A 14,381-nucleotide genomic window follows, 5' to 3' on the forward strand; every position below is an offset into this window, starting at 1 on the left:
GCCGCCGCCACGTTGCTGCCACCACCGATGAGCTGAGCTCCCCACCTTGTAAACAAAAACACTTTTGAGCAGCATCAGTAGGAATTAGTTAGGCTCTCAAGCGTGCATCGTGCCGTGCATGCTTACAAAACACACCTTTGATCACCAACACAAATCATATTGGATCTCTTCGCTCTCTAAGAAATGCCTCTTTACACTCCTTCCTTCCTTTCTGCCCCCACTGCTCATCTTGTTGGGTCAGTCGACGGGAGCAAGCAGCATCACAAAGTTCCTTTGTAGCTCAGGCAGCATGGACAGAACTTGGCACACCAGAGATGATGATGACAATGCGGCCTCGGAAAATGATGCATGCTTTTCTGTAATGTTGATCAGTACAACAATTCTTCCCTACTACTACAATAAACATACTTACAAGTCTGGGATTTAATGGTTGCGGTTCAGTTCCAGCTATCAAGCAAAGAACCTGAGAAAGAAAAGGTTCAAGTATCGTAACGAACTGCTGCTTCAGAGTGGACAGCTAGCTGTGACATCCTAGCTAGCTAGCTTGTTGACTCGACGAACCTGGAGCATCGTTTGCTCTTCAGATATGTAATAATTAGTGTTAAGCAGCACAGTTCGAATAAATTGTTGACTCGACGAAGGGAGTAGATTGTTGACTCGAGCGAACCTGGAGCATCGTTTGCTCTTCAGATATGTACTAGTCATTAGTGCTAAGCAGCACAGTTTGGATAAATTTTCCATTCTTCCATCATTTTGTTGCTTTGTTTTCGTATCAGAATGTGCGTTGCAAATGGACAATGCTAACTAGGCCACACACAAATGTTTCTTGTTCATTGATTCTTCCCTACTGTAAATGTATTTAAAGGCTAGAGCATATTATTGCAATTCAGAAGTGTTGTAAGGTGTTACTGGGTCTACCCGATTAAAGATGGTAGCACGGGATATTTTCAACCGGTTTGGATGGCGGTCATGTAATAGGATACACATGTACTGCTCATACCTTTTTATGCCAGTCGATTGTGGCTTTTCTATTACTGCTTAGCTCTTCGTGAGCCTTTTTTTGTATTTCTTTGTTCGAGACTTGGAAACTTTTGTTGGACCTTTTGCTTATTAATATTATTGGCCGTATGCATCGTTCAGATGCTGAGGCTGGGGCGAACCCCCCTTTTGAAAAAGAAAAAAAAGTGTTGTAAGGTGTAACTACTATCAAGCTATCTGTGAAAAAGCTGAGTGTTGTAACTACTGACAGCTACCTGTGGCAGCATAGTTTGTTGACTCAGAAGAACGTGAAAGCGTTGATTGTTTTTCAGATACTTAAGAACTATTAAGCCGCAGCACACTTCAATAAAATCTTAGTTGCCATTTGCAAGTCGCTTGAAAATTGGTTTGGTCGTGAATCGATTCGACGCAGCAACACCAAGCCGACGACAGGGATGCCGCAGACGACCATGGTGTCACCCATGTAGGCAAGCCTGAAGGAGAGCCGAAGAAAGGGACAACGCAGAGATGCATAATGAAAAAAAATATCAACACTAATATTTTTTATATCGTATAATATTATTATTGTAGATGTTCATATTTTTCAATATAAATTTAGTAAAATCTGACGAGCAGCACCAAGCTGACGACAGGGATGCTGCAGCCGACCATGGTGTCACCGATGTACGCAAGCCTGAAGGAGAGCCGAAGAAAGGGACAATGCAGAGATGCATAATGAAATTAAAATATCAACACTAATATTTTTTTTATTGTACATGTTCATATTTTCAATATAAATTTTTTTGAACACATTTTCAATATAAATTTAGTCAAACTTTATGAAACTTGATTGACAAATCATATATATAGAGTAAAGAAAAAGGAAGGGAGTAAAAAAATTGAGGGGTAAGGGAGTAATAATTTGAAACACACTAGTCGTGGCCGGGCTGGGCCGCACACACCCAGTAATCAAGCAGTCTGGGGTGGGGTTGGGCTGATACTACCAAAATAATCCCTTCCAGGCCCATCTGCTGTCGCCGCTATCCCGCTGTCGGTGGCACACGACGACAAGGCCGGCGACGGCGATCTCCTCCTCGTCGTCGGCGGCGAAAGGTTCACCCACGCCTCAAACTCGACAGGAGACTGCGCGCCGTTCCCCCCTGGTAGCTCACCTGCATCCCCTGCCCCGCTCCTGTGTAGACTAGCGTCCGCACCAATCGGCGCGCCGTCACGACGCTCCGGCCCTTCTTTCTCCGACGCTCGCGTGAGGCGAGCCTACCTTCCTCGTGTTAAATTTGGTAGCTTTATTAATTACAAGCCCACGCTGTATTTGGTCATGATGAGGCTTCATCGATCCTGTTTCTGCGCACTGAAAGGTGTCTGCTACTATGCGTATGCAACATTCTTTTCTTTTCGTAGCTACCAGCCGTGGACTCCAGCCACCACATTCCCCTTGGCTGCATGATTTGACGGGTCAATCATTGACTTAATCTGCTAAATCTCCAATCGATCTGGTACAGAAAAAAAATTATAGCTGTAAATTTGGAATCGTCGTAACAAAGCAACCTTCAAGTCCAATGCGGTGAACATGAATACATGATGAGGATTTGCGCAACGGCACATGACGTTCAGATGGCGACTAGAGCTGAAGATCACATGATTTCGTTTCACTGGAGCTTCACTGCTGATGTTTTAGTCGCTCAGTTTTGCTGGCCTGTGGATCTCAGTTCTGCAGAATAATTACAACCAACAGTGAGTTTGGAAGTTGGTACATATTCAGGAGCTATTCAAGTTCCTTGTTCCATCCAAACAATAAAAGTAACCATCTGTCTTGATGTTTCGACCGATAGCTGCGCAGTTCTGCATGATCGTTCATTTCAAAGGTAATTAATTAATTACGTACATTAGTGGTGATCCATGTTGAAATATATTGCCCACCTCCCTCCATCAGTCTGGACTTTTGGATGAGTTGGTTGGAGCATGAATTCAATAATCCAGTGAGTGTTTAAACAAGTTACACCGCAGAATCAGCGATTCAGGTTTCATGTATGTGGTGTGGCATGCATCGTCCTGTAGGTGTTCCCCTCCCCAGCGATGAAATAGAGCCAAAAAGTGCACAACCCAGCCTCTGCATCATCATCATCATATTGCACACAGCCAATGGGTTCTACGGCCATGATGCCGCAGTAATAATGTTTTACTTCTACTGCCATGAAATAGAGCCAAAAAGTGCACAACCCAGCCGTAATGTTTTACTTCTACGGCGATGAAATAGAGCCAAAAAGTGCACAACCCAGCCTCTGCATCATCATCATCATATTTCACACAACCAATGGGTTCTACGGCCATGATGCCGCAGTAGTAATGTTTTACTTTACAGAGGTGTTGTGTCTACAGTCATGGTCTTAGTTTGGTACCAAATCTGTTCATGTGAGCATACCTTCCATCCATTTACCTTTCTTAGAGTTATGAAGTACTATGTTCCATCTATTTACCCTGTTAGCATTTACCTGTACAAGGGAAATTAATTAACGTGCAGAATGTATTTTATTTTATTTTATCAGGGTAAGTAACAGCATAAGCCATGTCCTCGTATTTGCAGAATTGAAATCCATTATGCTGTCATGTGTGGTTAACAAAACAATGATGTCTCTCGCGTCGATTCTTTCCTGGGAATGGTGCTTCTGCTCCAACTTCCTTTTTAAGTAAGGCACCACCTTTCTTGATGCTGCCGTGTCTCTTTCTTGCCACTCTTCTTTATGCTGCTTGCCTACTGCCTTCTAAAATGTTCACAAGCAAAGTATTAGCATATATAAGATATGCTTGCAAGTCAGGTATTAGCATCAGATATCTTCACAAGTCAAGTATATATATACAACTTATAAAAATGATCCATCCACCATTCCTTCCTTGCACACATAATTCAACCACCCTAATCGAAAGCTCACACAGCCACCACACGGTTAACTTTGCCTGCCGACGCAAGAGGAGATGGAGGCGGTTCTTGGGGCGGCGAGCGGGCTTGTCGGCAGAGTGGCTAAGCAACTGTCGGACGAGTTGGTTGATGCCTACGTCGCCAGCACCCAGCTCGGCCTCAACTCCGACAAGATCAAAAGGGACCTGTGGTACACGCAAGGGCTGTTGCACGAGGCTAGGCAGAGGGGCGTGGCCGGCAACAACCACGGCCTGCAGCAGCTACTACAGCAGCTCACAGCCAAGGCTGACAAGGCCAAGGACGCTCTGGATGAGCTCCACTAATTCATCATCCAGGACAAGATTGATGGCACTAATCAAGCAGTGCCAGATCTCGGTGATGGCCTCCTCGGTCACGCTCGCCATGGTCACCATGCTCTTCGCCACACCATCGGTAACTGTCTTGCATGCATTTCTTGTTCACGTGTGCAAGATAATGATGATGATAGTTGTAGCGGTGCAGCTACACATAACACACACAATGCAACCAAGCCATATACTGATGTGGTGGTGATGATGGTTCAATTGATAAGTTGCAATTCAATAGGGTAGCCATGTCCAAAAAAATTAAGTCCGTGATAGAGGAAATACATGCCCTGTGTGACCCTGTCTCCAAGTTGCTCAATATCATCCCACACCATAGCAGCAACACCGCAACTGTCAACCTAAAGCGGCCTCTCGTAGGGTCAACCACTGCTCAGGATACATTATATGGGAGGAGAGACCTATTTGAGCAAACTATAAAAGATATCATCACTAGTAGCACAAATAGCAGCAGGATCCTTTCTGTTCTTCCGATAGTTGGTCCTGGAGGTATTGGGAAGACAACTTTCGCTCAACACCTGTATAACGATAGAAGGACACAAGAACACTTTGTTGTCAGGGTTTGGGTCTGTGTATCAAGTGACTTTGATGTGCTTAAGCTTAGCCAACAGATCCTTAGCTGCATAGAAGGAAGCAACACTGCAAATCAAACAACAAGTTTAGACCAGCTCCAAATATCCATTGCACAGAGACTTAAACTGAAAAGGTTTTTAATTGTGTTTGATGATATATGGGAATTGAATAGTCAGAGTTGGGAAAACCTGCTAGCTCCATTGATGAAGGGGGAAGCCAAGGGTAACATGGTTATCGTCACAACTAGATTCCCATCTAAAGCTGACATTGTGAAAACAATCGACCCAATAGCAATGAAAGGTCTGGAGCCTGATGATTTCTTCACATTCTTTGAAGAGTTTATATTTGAGGGGGCAAAACCCGAGTGTTACCGGGATGACTTAAGTGATATTGCAATAGATATTGCAAAGAAATTGAAGGGTTCACCTCTAGCTGCCAAAACAGTTGGTCGGATACTGAAAAAGGAAATATCTCAGTAACATTGGACGGGAGTTCTTGAAAACAAAGAATGGAAAAAACAAAAAAAATATTGATGACATTATGCCATCTCTAAGGATTAGTTATGATTACCTTCCTTTCCATTTGAAAAAATGTTTCCCATATTTTGCCCTGTTCCCTGAAGATTATAAGTTTAAGAAAGTAGAGGTTACGTATTTCTGGATTGCAATAGGAATCATAGACAAAGATGAGAATTATATGGATGAACTAGTGGAAAATGGTTTTCTCATGAAGGTGGATGATTATTTGAATCAACACTATATAATGCATGATTTGTTACATGAACTTTCTCAGATTGTTTCGTCACAAGAATGTCTCAATATTTGTAGTAGTCTATACCTTAGAGCTGATGACATCCCAAAATCTATCCGACAATCATAGTGGAAGAAACCTGTAACTGAAAAAGAGGGAAACCCCCCCTCGAGCTCTCGCGACGGCGTCGCCCCCGCGGGCGTCCGACCGCGCATCGCCACCTCCCTCCTCCAGTCCCCACCTCTCCCCTTCCTCCTGCCGCCGTCGCTGGCGCCCACGGCTGCCCTGGCCCCGGGGTCGCTGGTGGCGGTGGCCCCCTGACCTTCCCCTCCCGGTTGCTCTCCGGCGCGGGGCGGGGCTGCACCGGGGGCTGCTCCTAGGCAGCGACGGACCGGGTGGCGGCGGGGTTCCCTGGCGCGGCGCGGGCGGGCGACGGCGTCGTTGGCGGCGGGGCGGCGCTGCGGTGGGTCCTGGCGGCGGCGCTCGGCCCAGATCTGGGCCCTACGGGCCCCATCTGGGCCTGGGCGGGCCGGCGGCGGGGCTGATCCGTGGCGAGTCTTCCGAGAGGCGGGGGAACAGCGCTGAGTGGCGAGGTGCTGGCGGCGCCGGCGCCAACCTGCTGCTGCATGGCCGGAAGGGCTTAGCGGGCCCGTTGCGGGCCTGGCCGGGCCAGGGGTGGCCAGGTTTGCCCCGCTGCCGTGTCCGGACGGCAACCGCGACTGTGCCGGAGGCGCGGGCCTCTCGCACGACGGCGGAGGAGGTGGTTCCCTCCCGCTCGTCCTTGGTGTTGCTGCTCCTGTCGCTTGGCTCTTCTCTCCGGCCTTCTTGGCCTTGTGTTGGTGCTCGTAGCGCGACAGCTTGAGTGGCGGCGCATCCGCAATGGCGCATGGTGTTGGGCGGTGGTTTGGCTGGTCGGCTCCGGTTGGGCGGTGGGGTTGGTGTGCGGGAGAAATCCTTGCCGGTTCGGCCGGCTCCGATGCGGTGACACCGACGGGTGCCACCTTTCCTTCTTGGAGGGTGTCGGTGGTAGCCATCCTCCAGTTCCCTCCGCGTACCGGGGGAAACCGTAGGACTCGTCCGGGCGGCAGCGTCGTCGGCGTCGCATTCCTTCTTGAAGGTGCCGCTTGGTACGCGGCAGACCGGAGCCTCGGGCGGTGGTGGTGTGTCTCCGGAGGGCGCAGCGGTGGCGGTTCATCCATGCTTTGTTGAACTGCCGTTGTTGGCATTCTTTTCTTCTTTTCTTTTGGGCTTGTTGTGCTGCTCGCCCCAGCAATGCTATGTGTATGGTGTTCGTTGCTTTGGAATACAAAGCAGGGGGAAACCCTTTTTCGGTAAATCTATCCGACACTTGTCCATTACCATGGAAGATAAATATGAAGGGAATTTTAGGATAGAAATGGTTAAATTGAGAAATAAGGTAGACATTGTAAATTTGCGGTCATTGATGATTTTTCGAACTTATGGAGAAACTATTGATGCTATTTTATATGACACCTTCAAGAGAATAGAGGGTATTCGTGTCCTATATATTGCGGTGAAATCCCTAGATTCTTTCCCATGCAATTTTTCAAAACTTATCCATCTACGATGCCTAAAAATTACTAGATCATACAATGACATATGTATGACATTGCCTAGAATGCTTTCCGGATTTTACCACTTGATATTATTGGACCTAAGAGATTGCTATGGTGACGTTAAATTGCCTCAAAACATTAGCCGCCTCGTCAATATACACCATTTATTTTCTAAAGATGAACTCCATTCCAATGTTTCTGAGGTTGGAAAGATGAAGTATTTACAAGAGTTGAAACAATTCTATGTTAAGAAGGAGACTGTTGGATTTGAAATCAGTGAGTTGGGGGAGTTGACAGAACTTAGTGGAGAACTCAGTATATATAACCTTGAAAAGGTGGCAACCATGGAAGAGGCTATGAAAGCCAAACTGGTATTCGAAGGTGTTTTGTATAAGTTGAGGTTAGTTTGGGCCATAGAACACCACCGTGCAGGATATGGTAGTCTTGATGGTTGAGCACAATTATCTAATGTTCTTGATGGTCTTGAGCCACACCCTAATCTTCGAGAACTTCACATTATAGGCCATGGTGGTTCAACTGGCCCTGGTTGGTTGTGTGGTGACCTTAGCATTGCAACGCTAACGTCTCTCCACCTAGAGGGTGTGTCTTGGGTCATCCCTCCACTTTTTGGGCAGCTATGCATCTCACTTCACTCACGTTGATTCGTGTTTCTGGACTTGGTCAGATCCAACCTGGCTTTGGTGGCATTACGGATAAGAGTTTTATACATTTGAAGCATATTATTCTTGTAGATTTTCCAGAATTTACTGAGTGGGATGGGGTACCTAATGCCCATTCCTTTTCAAGGCTTGAATACATCTGTTGCAGCTCATGCCCCAATCTCCGTGTGCTGCCCTTCCTACAAGAGTGCTCTGTTGTCTTTTATAACCATCTGTCACAACTTGAAATTAAGAGTTCCCCAAAGTTGTTCCTTCCACCCATGCCTCACACTTCCACACTATATCATGTTAGTGTTTCTGATAGTTCATTGGAGGAGATGGCGTACACAAAACATGACTTGACTTTGACAAGTTATAGCGGTGCATTAAACTGGCACAATATGGCCAACAAACTAGGGAGTATCACATTTCGAGCTGGATCAAAGATCCCATGGGCACATCTCGCAAAGTTAATATCCCTCAAGGAACTTGCAATTGAAGAAGAGCGACGCTTTCTGTCAGTGCCTCTGCTCTCAGACCTCACATCTCTCACCAGTCTAAGCCTAGTAAATTGTGAGAATATAACATTGGATGGGTCCAATCCTCTCATTACAGCTGTCAACCTCACTGTATTAGTGGTCTACAACAGGGGAGGAGGTCGTCCTCGCTCTATAGCCGCGGATCTTTTCTCAGAATTGGTGGTGGCAAGCAAGAACAAACTATTGTTGCCTTCCGCAGGCTGCTTCCAATTGAAAAAACTCATGGTGGATAACATCTCCGCGGTGCTTGCTGCCCCAGTCTGCAGCCTCTTTGCTGCTACCCTCCAAGAACTAACCGTCAGCTATGATCAGCGGGTGGAAAGCTTCAGGGAAGAGGAAGAGAAAGCTCTTCAGCTCCTAACCTCTCTCCAAAAACTAACCTTCTTCTGTTGCCGGGGTCTGCCATCCCTCCCTAAAGGGTTACACAGCCTTCCTTCTCTCACAGCACTAGTGATCTTGTCTTGTCCCGAGATTCGGTCGCTGCCCAAGCGGGGCCTCCCCGCTTCTCTGCGAAAGCTTAGTGTAGCTGTTGAATGCAGTCCTGAGCAACAAGAGGAAATAAATAAATTACGAGGAACAAAGTCAGGTTTCCGGGTGTACCAGACTTTTGGGTCTGGTGGATTCTAGCCAAGGTAGCAATTGTTACCATTTTCCTTTTTTCCCCTCTAATAATGAAATCCATCCCTGATTGGCTAACTTGTGAGATGTGACAGGTGGCTAACTTGCTGACTGGAACAGATCAATTGATACCTACTCTCTGCTTTCAAACTACTGCCTGTATGTACATAGCTGTGAATCCTGGATGCAAGTCATGTCGGCTGTGCATGTACTTCAGTCCATCTGCCGGTTAGTACATGTATTTTTTTAATATGATTTCATTTACTGTGTAAATTGAGTGACCATATACTTTGGCTGTATATTCAATTGCCTCCCGGCATTGTATTATATATAACTTTATGCACGGTTATTTAATTTGGCAGCTACTAGCTTAGGAGTAAAAATTTGAAGACCAAGACTACAACCGATTGGTGGACCTGGAGGTGTCTTTTATTCTGCTATTAATTTATGTGCATATGTTTTCTTCTATAAGCTGGAGTATGATGATTATCCTAACCTTCATGTTATGGAAACATTGCAGGGCTTAGATCATGGAGCTAGGTTTTGTGCACTGCTTCCATGGAGTATTGGCAAATTCACTCACAGTGGCTGGCTTCCTACTGATTGATTGGACAGCTTGTGTATAATTAACAGTTTGAGTGGAAGAGCATTTTATCCCCGATCTGGTACGTTCATCTGTCTAAGCAGTTTCAGGTGATAACAGTTCTTGTTGCTTTATATCGTTTAGGCAACAGACCTTGTATGTTGTTCCGCACTTGTCCTTTGCTGCTGCATAAAATCACAGTGCACAACCGGATTTCCTCCAAAATTTATAGCAGAATTTTCATGAGAATTACCCAAGTGATCATTAGCTATATGTTCGTCCCCATGATCAAGAGGTAAAGAGGAGGAATTTCCAGATAGGAGAAGGACTTCGGATCTGATGAGTGCACCGGCATTGGGGTTTAACTTGGCAAAGGGAAACACCATTTCATCGAACAGAACGTCACGAGAAATATAAACACATCCAGCAGTTATGTCTAGACACTTGAAACCTTTGTGAAGATTACTGTAGCCAAGGAATACGCATTGTTTGGAGCGGAGTTCAAGCTTGCGTGCATTGAAAGGGCGGAGGTTGGGCCAACATGTGCACCCAAAGGTACGAAGGGCATGATAGTTAGGTGTCTCATGGAATAGTTTTTCTAGTGGAGTTTCAAGATTGATCACCTTACTTGGCGTACGATTGATCAAGTACGTGGCAGCTACGAATGCCTCATCCCAAAATTTGAGGGGCATAGACGCATGAGCTAACAATGAGAGGCCAACCTCGACAATGTGACGATGCTTTCTTTCGGCGGAGCCGTTCTGCTGATGAGCATGCGGGCAGGAAACATGATGTGTGATGCCAACTTGGCGAAAAAAGGAATTTAACCTTCCATACACACCACCCCAGTCGGTTTGCATGGTGATGATTTTTCGATCAAAAAGTCTTTCTACAAGTGCTTGGAACTCATGAAACACTTTAAAGACTTCTGACCTATGTTTAAGAAGAAATATCCACGTAAATTTACTGAAATCATCAATAAAGCTCACATAATAATTCTTTTTATTGATTGAATCACGGGCAGGCCCCCATACATCAGAATGAATAAGCTCTAAAGGAGCACTCGAAGAACTACTAGAGTGTGGATAGGGAAGTTGGTGACTTTTGCCTTGTTGGCATGCATCACACCCCCCCTCTTTATTCAACTCATGAACTGAAAAGGGAATTTTGTTCTTGCTAAGAACATGATGAACAATTTTCAAAGACGGATGATCTAATCAATCGTGCCACCTCGACGGAGAAATCTTGGTGGCGCCAAAAGCATGCCTGCCCAGGCCTAAAGAAGCTGATGATAGGGGGTAGAGGCTGGCTCTACACCTGCCGTGGAGGAGGGTGCTCCTCGTTGCCTTGTCCTTAATGAAGAAGAAACGAGGGTGAGTTTCAAGAAACACATGATTATCTTGAGATAGACGATGAGCAGAAACAAGATTTTTTGTGGCTTTAGGTGAATAAAGGACATCTTTTAGATGAAATTACGAGTGGGAGTACGAACATATGCTTGACCAATATGAGTAATTTTCATACCTGCTCCGTTGGGCATGTTCACTTGATCATGGCTGTTGTACCTCTCCCTCATGGTGAGCTTGTCGAGCTCTCCGGTGATGTGATCTGTGGCGCCTGTGTCGACGTACCAGTTGGTGTCGACGCCGTAGGAGGAGTTGGACATGGCGCTCACGCTTTTCTCCTTGGTGAACGCGATGTCGAAGCGCCTGTAGCACTCGATGGCAGTGTGGTTGGGCTTTTTGCAGATCTGGCAGAACACCTCAGGGAGCTCATCTCGTCCCCCGCCTCCTTGGCCACGCCCACCATGGCCGTTTTCCGCGGCCCCCGTTGCCTCCATTGCCACGACCACCACCGTGGCCACAACCGCCTCCGTTCCTGCCGCGGCCTCCACCGCGACCTCCACGGGAAGTGGCGTTCGCGGAAGAGTGGGACGACGAGTTGCCACCCTCGAACATGGCGAGGCGGCTCTCGAAGCTGATGCGTTGGGCGTAGAGCTCGTTGGGCTTGATGGGGACGGTTCTGGTGCAGATGTAGGAGACGAAGGACATGTAGTTGAAATCCAAGCCAGCAAGGATATACGACACCATATCATCGTCCGTGAGCGGCTTGCCGATGGCAGCAATCTCATCGCCGAGGGCCTTCATGCGGCCAAGATACTCAGCAATGGTGGAGTTCCCCTTCTTGGTGGTGAAGAGGGTGATCCTCGTATTGACGATGGCCGCCTGCATCTGGGAGATGAAGATCTCCGTGATTGCAGTCCATGCTGCTGACGCCGTGGTGCATGTTGCGATCTGAACCATCACAGGGGGTGAGATGGAATTGAAAAGAAAACTCAGAACCTGAGAGTCTCGGGCCCTGTCGATCTCATATGCCGGGTTCGGCACGTCGGTGACCTTGCCGTCTTTGTCAGACAGCTTGGCCGCCGGTACCTCCCTATCTGGGTCGAGGTAGGTGACCAGCTGAGCGCCACAGATCGTGGCCATAGCCTGCGCCCGCCAGACGTTTAAGTTGGAGCGATGGAGTTTCTCGACGATGGGGATGAGCACGGATGGGGCGGCTGTGGTGGAGCTTGAGGACGGCATGGCGGCGCAAGGGGATCGGCGGCACAGGGGATATGCTTTAGAGGAGAATGGCTCTGAATACCATGTAAAGTTTGCGTTAAGCGCATGCTTCAGCAGGGTCGCGTTGCGTGTTACTTATAGGCACAATAGATTACAAGGTTTAGGTAGTTAGGCTGTTGTAGGATTGATCTCCATGTCATAATCTATACAAAGGATAGAGATCAACCTAAACATATCCTAACTACCTGAGTACAAAACGCACGCGCCCACACATGTATACGGTTTATACTTACACCGTATACATCCTACGGTACATACTTTAACAGTTGGCACAAGAACAAGCCAGGGTGGTTGGGTGTGACGTTGATGCCTAGAAAATGATGAAGCTCACCTAGATCGGTCATGGAGAACTCTCATTTGAGAGAGTGGATGATGTGGTTGAGAGCATGTGTGGTGCTAGCGGTGAGAATAATGTCATCGACGTAGACTAGTAGATAGGCAACAGAAGCACCATGGTGGAGTATGAAGAGAGAAGAGTCACTCTTGGAGGCGTGGAAACCAAGGGACAAGAGAAAGGACCGAAAGCGATGGAACCATGTGCGGGGAGCTTGCTTCAACCCATAGAGAGACTTGTGAAGGAGACACACATGATCCGGCCGAGAGGAGTCCACAAACCCGGCGGGTTGAGCACAATACATGGTCTCCTTGAGGTCGCCATGAAGAAATGCATTCTTGACGTCGAGTTGTTGGATAGGCCAGGAGCTCGAAGTGGCAAGACAGAGGACAACCCGAATAGTGGCCGGTTTGATGACCAGACTGAACGACTCATCATAATCAACACCCTCCTTTTGTGTGAAGCCATGGACCACCCACCGTGCCTTGTACCGCACCAAAGAGCCATCAGGATTGAACTTGTGGCGAAATATCCACTTGCTGGTCACCATGTTGACACCTGCAGGCTTGGGAACCAAAGACCAAGTCGAATTTTTGATTAAAGCATCATATTCATCTAACATTGCACGTTGCCAATTATGGTCTTTGAGAGCGGAGCGGTACGTTGGTGGAATAGGGGAGATGGGAGGGGTGTGGTAGAAAGAAAAAGTCGTTTGGGCTGACAAAAGCCACATTTAGCTCGAGTCTGCATTTTATACGAGTTGTGCGGAGGCTTAATTGGCTGGGCATGAGCTGGGAGATGTGGCTAAACGGGAGTAGTTCGCGCGGAAAGAGAGGAGGATGGCGTGGGGTCCGGGGGGATTGTCGGGTGCGAGATCCGAGGAGGATCTGCGATCAGAGGCAGTGGGAGCGCGATCCGAGGGAACGGGCGGGACGGGCGCATGATCTGAAGGAGCAGGCGAGGTGGGTGCGGCATGCGTGCGACCCGAGGAGGCACGTGGGGGGTGGATGCGGTGGAGGCGGGCGAGCGCGTGGGCGTGGGGCACGTGGAGGGGTGGGCCGGGCTGTCGGGAGGCAAGGCAGGCGGGCCGGGATTGGCGTTCATGGGGGGGGGGGGTCGCATCAGGCGGATGCGGTGGGTCCAGGTACGAGGTAGGTGGCGATCTAGGCAGAGGATCTAGGATGGCAAGCGAGGGGATCCGTGCGGGATCCGTGCGGGATTTCCTACGATCTAGGATGGGAGCGACGGTGTGGCTGGGGCGTAAGGGAAAATGCTCTCGTCAAAAACGACGTGACGAGACACGATGACTTGACGCGATGTGAGGTCGTAGCATCTGTAGCCTTTGTGCTCAAGTGGGTAACCTAGAAAGATGCAACGCGTGGAGTGTGGAGCAAGCTTGTGAGAGGAGGTGGCACAGAGATTAGGAAAACAAAGACACCCAAACATGCGTAGGTGGTCGTAGGTTGGGGGAATGCCATGAAGCATGTAATAAGGAGTTTGATCATGAATGGCACGCGGAGGTCTGCGGTTTAAGAGGTAGGTGGATGTTTGTAGGGCTTCGACCCAAAAAAGGTGGAGGTAAATGAGCCTGTAGAAGGAGAGTGCGGACAATGTCATTTGTGGTGTGGATTAAGCGTTCGGCCTTTCCATTTTGTGGCGAAGTGTGAGTGCAAGAGAAGCGGTAGGTGATGCCGTTGGTGGAGAAGAAGGACCGCAAAGTGGAGTTGATGAACTCGCCACTGTTGTCGCATTGGAGGGCCTTATTGATTACATTGTACTGAGTACGAACGAAAGAGAAAAAGCGAAGGAGAGTGGAAGAGGTGTCCGACTTGTTACGGAGGGGAAATGT

General features: G+C 47.9%; 1 pseudogene; it reads left to right on the forward strand.

Moving 5' to 3' along the window:
* Positions 1 to 3,918: 3,918 nt before the first annotated feature.
* LOC147962521 (putative disease resistance protein RGA3) lies at positions 3,919 to 9,598 on the forward strand (annotated as a pseudogene).
* The last annotated feature ends 4,783 nt before the right edge of the window (positions 9,599 to 14,381 follow it).

Source organism: Triticum urartu, chromosome 7A (genome assembly GCF_056163025.1).
Source record: "Triticum urartu cultivar PI428250 chromosome 7A, HENAU_Tu73, whole genome shotgun sequence".
Classification (NCBI taxonomy): domain Eukaryota; kingdom Viridiplantae; phylum Streptophyta; class Magnoliopsida; order Poales; family Poaceae; genus Triticum; species Triticum urartu.